The sequence below is a fragment of the Sinocyclocheilus grahami genome, unplaced genomic scaffold, assembly GCF_001515645.1.
Source record: "Sinocyclocheilus grahami isolate Dianchi unplaced genomic scaffold, SAMN03320097.WGS_v1.1 scaffold1595.1, whole genome shotgun sequence".
NCBI lineage: Eukaryota > Metazoa > Chordata > Actinopteri > Cypriniformes > Cyprinidae > Sinocyclocheilus > Sinocyclocheilus grahami.
Window position 1 is genome coordinate 107,108 of NW_015506774.1, and position 5,663 is coordinate 112,770.

The 5,663-nt window shown below is 37.5% G+C and overlaps 1 protein-coding gene across 1 annotated transcript in view; it reads left to right on the plus strand.

Moving 5' to 3' along the window:
• The window catches only part of LOC107571443 (myosin regulatory light chain 2, skeletal muscle isoform type 2), a 13,322-nt gene extending 11,403 nt beyond the window's left edge, over positions 1-1,919 (plus strand). The window contains exon 7 of the mRNA XM_016257771.1: positions 1,909-1,919. The gene's annotated coding sequence lies outside the window, so the exon portion shown is untranslated. The remainder of the gene's footprint in view (positions 1-1,908) is intronic.
• Positions 1,920-5,663: the final 3,744 nt, after the last annotated feature.

Here is a 5,663-nt window from a genome sequence, read left to right on the forward strand (position 1 = left end):
ATGGTCTGCAGTGGTGAGGCCGGTTGGATGTACTGCCAAATTCTTTGAAACGCCTTTGGAGACGGTAGAGAAATGAACATTCAATTCACGGACAACAGCTCTGATGGACATTCCTGCAGTCAGCATGCCAATTGCACGCTCCCTCAAAACTTGCGACATCTGTGGCATGCTGTGTGATAAAACTGCACATTTTAGAGTGGCCTTTTATTGTGGCCAGCCTAAGGCACACCTGTGCAAAAATCATGCTGTCTAAACAGCATCTTGATATGCCACACCTGTGAGGTGGATGGATTATCTCGGCAAAGGAGAAGTGCTCACTAACACAGATTTAGACAGATTTGTGAACAATATTTAAGAGAAATGGGCCTTTTGTGTACATAGAAAAAATAGATTGTAGTTATTCAACCTTGTTACACTTGTGGTGTTCCAGGTCAAAAATGACCGGTTTACAAAAAGATAGCTTATTAGCTATTGTTACGCAATATTATCACCAAATATTGGTATCAATATTTTTGTCACTGTAGGAAACTTTTTCCTCGTCGAAGCAGAAACCAGGAGACGTTGGGATATCTTTCATACAGAAGTCACTCTTTATTGAGGACTCGCTGTGCGTCGCTGCAGTCATCCAAGTCTGACTATAGCTCAGCACAATAGAGTTTATATACATTTTAAGGGGGCGGGATTCATTCAGTAGAGGTGGCGACAATCTAAACAAAGCATGCAAATGCAATACAGGAATCAGCCCGTTACCGGAATTTCTCCAGCCCTGATCTCATCAGCATAACAGTGTCATTCAAATGCATAGGTGCTAATCCAATCAGCATAACTACTCAAAGACTGGGGCAGAGGCACCAAGAGCCATTACAAACAAAAGGTGACTTTCTCAGTAATTTGGATAATTTGACTAACAATAAGAGAAACCGGAACAGACAGGAACCTCTTGCTACACTTTGTTTAAGATAATCATTTGTCTGATGTAATTTACCTTAAATGCTAAATACAATGTACTTCACCTTAGTTTTCCATGTGATGCTATGTCAGAATATAGTATCAGCATATTTTAAACAGATTCTTACATTTGTAATCCCACATCACCTTCTTTTCTTTCAATTAGGACTGTTTTTTTATAACTGATATTTTGTAGGCCTCATTAATCTGAGTTTATGTACCTCAGTTTTTGAGTGAAAAAAGCGTTATTTGTGGATAATTTAGTCAATATAAAAAAAAATATATATATATATATGAAAAAAATTGCACTGTTTTTCACACTAGTATGCTCTAATGTTTAAACAAGAAATTTGTTTTGAAATGCTTATTTATTGTAAAAAAAAAATAGCACAAAAGAACACGTGTGGTGTTCCTGGTCAAAAATTACCGGCATACAAAAAATAGCTTATAAATCTGTTATTGTGCTAAAATTATCACCAAAAAGGGGATTCAATCTTTTTGTCAACTAGTTTTCTTTCAATTAGGACTAGTTTTGTATTTAATTTTGATACTGACTGATTGTAGGCATTATTGATCTTAGCTTTATTGGTCCTTATTGACCTTCCATTGAATGTGACAACAGTTAATGCAAACCAAAACCATCAACACACTGAAGGCTGTATTCAAAATCACACCAAAAATCAATGTAAAAAACTAAAGTTACAGGCTGATCCAACTAGCATGAAGTTCATCACCGCAGCATTCCATGCTCCAATACATAATATTCAAGAGGTTCTCAATTGGATTCAAGTCTGGGGAACATGAGGGCCAGAGCAATTAATGCCATTGTCATCTAAAAACTGCACACTCTAGCCCCTGAGGCCGGGCATTATCATGCACCAGGAGGAACCCAGGACCCACTGCACAGCGGTCTGACAGCGGCTCTGAGGATTTCATCCTTACCTTATCCTTACCTTACAGCAGTAAGAGAACCACTAGCTTACATGTGGAGGTCTATGCAATCCTCCACGGATATTCCTCCCCAGACCATTACTGACCCACTGCCAAACCTGTCATGCTGGATGAAACTGCATGCAACATAAGTTTCCCCATGGCATCTCCAGATTCTTTCACGTCTGTCACATGTGCTCAGTGTGAACCTGCTCTCATCTGTGAAGAGAACAGGACACCAACGGCGGACCTACCAATTTTGGTGTTCTCTGGCAAATGCCAATCGAGCTGCATGGTGCTGAGCTGTGAGCAAAGGTTCCTCTACAGGACATCCGGCCCTTATGCCACCATAATAAAGTCTGATTCTGACAGTTTGGTCCAAAACATGCACATCTATAGCCTGCTGAAGGTAATTTTGTAGAGCTCTGGCAAAGCTCCTCCTATTCCTCCCCGTAAAAAGTAGCAGAAACCGGTCCTGCTGCTGGGTTGTTGCCCTTCTATGTCCCTATCCAGTTCTCCTCATGTAACGGCCTGTCTCCTGGAATCTCATGCATGCTCTTGAAACTGTGCTGGGAGACACAACAAACTTCCCTGTGATCACGTATGAATGTGCCATCCTGGAGGAGCTGGACTACCTGTGCAACCTGACTGGGTTACAGGTACTGCCTCATGCTACAGACAGTGAGAAGAACCCTAACCCTGGTTTCAGATCAATGAGGCTTATGATCAGTCAGTTTAAAAAATAAATACAAAACCAGTCCTAATTGAAAGAAAACAAGCTGACAAAAAGATTGATACCAATATTTGGAGATAATATTGCATAACAAGAGATTTATTTTGTGTAGGCTGGTCATTTTTGACAGGGAAAACCACAAGTGTGATTTTTATTTTTATTTTGTACAAACAAAATTTTAAACAATTTTTATTTTAAAACAAATTTCTTGGTTAAACATTAGAGCATGCTAGTGTGATAAACAGTGCCATTTATTTTCATATTGTATTTAATATTGACTAAATTATCCACAAGTAATGCTTTTTTCACTCAAAAACTTATATACGTAAGCTTGGATTAATGAGGCCTACAAAAAATCAGTTCCAAAAATAAACACAAAACCAGTCCAAATTGAAAGAAAACAAGCTGATAAAAATATTGATACCAATATTAGGTGATAATATTGCATAATGAGATTTATAAGCTGTTTTTTGTGCCCCGGTCATTTTTGACCGGGAACACCACAAGTGTTATAGGGATTTGAACACAACCTGAGGCTTAAGTTTCTTAAAGAGATTTATAAGAAATATTTTAACTGCTACTATGTAAAAAAAAAACTTAAGGTGTTTGCAAACCAAATGTTATTGCACTTTTGTTCATATAGCAGTACTTTTAACAGAAAAAGTGCGCAATACACTACTTTTGAACTCATTATTGAATTTTGTGCATAACAATGCAATTAATCACGATGAAAAATTTTAATCGTTGCCTAGCACTAATATCTAATTCTTGTATATTCCTACAGGAATTAATGTTTGGTACATGCGGAGCAGGAAGCCAAGGTGGAGCCGGCAGACCAGGGTGTCAGGATGAACCCGACTGGGCAGGTATCCGGCGCGGAGTAGTAAGCCAGGGCGGAGCAAACGAAGTAGAAGAACACCATGGTGGAGCAGGCGGAGCTGAAGACCACCAGAGCCGAGGGAGAAGCTATTAGTCATCAGAAGTGAGTGTTTTGCGTAATACTTCGTTATAGATCTGTTGTTTAAATTATTACTTGCTGCTAGGAAGGAATATTTAGTTTTCTACCTATTTCTACTTTGTATTTTCGTTGGAGTTTGTATTTTTGATTGCACTTACTAGTAATTTTAATAACTGCCCTCGGCTAAGAAGGAGTCTGTGTTATTTACATTGCTCCCTTCCTGCACTGAAGTTTCGATTTGAGCAAAGGACAGAAAAAATTGAAATACACATCTAAATTAAATGACTGAACAAAAAAATGAATAAAATAAACAATGTAGGAAATATGCTTCAAAGATAACGTCTTTATATAGATATTATACACTATAATATAAATATACATATATATATATATAAATATATAAGTAAGGCATAATATTATACGCATAATATAATATAATATAATATAATATAATATACTATTTTAATATAGTTATTATATCCTAGTTGTCTGGAATGCAGCATTAGGTTAACATTTCAATAAACGAGCGTGTACTACAATTACGAGCCATTCTATAAGGTGACATTTCAGCACTTGACAAACAGATAGCGAGTACTAAGTAGCACTTAAAGCACGGCTACGTGCGATTGTGTTAAGTGCATTTTTGGGAAACGCACGTGAAACAACAACGAACAATCGTAAAATGATTCGTAGAAAACTCTCTTAAGCACTAAGATCAATCGTTATCGAGAAGCGCAGCCCTATCTAGTTGCGACTGTTTCTCGAACATGGTCGCATCTCCGTCGTTTGAACCACATTAGTTCAACAACATGGGCAATATGGCCAAAATCTTATATCACAGGTTATTATCCACTCAACTCAACTCACTTTTATTGTCACTGCAGCATTTACAAGTAAATGATGTGTGAAAAGCTTAGGTGCGTGTTTCAGACATTGCACATATGAGAACAATACAATTTAACAATTAACAGTGGTATAGGCCTACAATATACATATATACAATGTACACGTATGTACAGATATGCACAGTGTTGTATATATAACAGATGAATAGACATACATATATTTGCTGAAGCTGACGAAAGCGTGCAATCGCTTTCTTATGCATGCTGTTTTTTTTAGGTTTCACCTTCAACGCATATACAACATATGTTTCAAAGATTCGGGATAGAAGGAGGCATCAGTTACTGTAGAAGATTTGTCGCCTCACGCCATTTCCCGTGTGGTCACTGCATCAACTGGTTATAATGGGTTCTCTTGGTGTAGACATGGCTTTAGATATGGATTTAGGCTGGAAATATCCAGAAATAGATCAAACAAAAAGTGTCCATGGGAACGAGCTAGTGAAACACACATGTCATGCATTGTAGATGTTTAATATTTGCGACTGACACTAACGATGCAGTGGAGATGTGTTCACTGTCAAATATCATTCAGCATTCATTTAGAAATTTTGTCAAATATTTTTTCTTGATTACAAGAAAAAAACTCTGTTGTTCTTATTGTGATTTATTTATTGTTTTTTTATTTAATTCATAGGTTAACACTGCAAAGAAACTATAGCCTAAATTATTTCAGTGATTTCTCTCATTTTAAAGATTATCAAGATTTTTTTTTTCCGATCTGCAGTCTAAAAAAAGTTAAGAAAATTAGCCTATAGATCTATAGCCTACACAGGCTAAATTCATTCTTTCTTAACTTTTAACTTTCTAAAATTTGTTATGAATAATTTCAATAAAATAAATATAAAATAATTTCAATAAAATAAAATCACAAATCAGGCCTCTGTGGCTCTCTCCGACAGCCTCCGGAGGGCACCCTCTCCTGAGTACTAACGTTAATGGACTACATTTCCCATGCACCCCGTACCTGGAACTGATTACTGGCACAGGTGTTTCTCCTGAGCTTCCCCATTTAAGCAGCTCCCAGACTCTCAGTGTTTGCGAAGTCTTGTATTGCCCCGGCTACATTTCTGAGCGTTTATCCCCTGTTTTGAGATCTCTTGTGTATTGTATGTCTCGCAGCACAGTCAGGATGGGAGGACGAACCACTTAAACTGCTGTATCGCAAAGGACTCACGGTCAAGTTACAGTC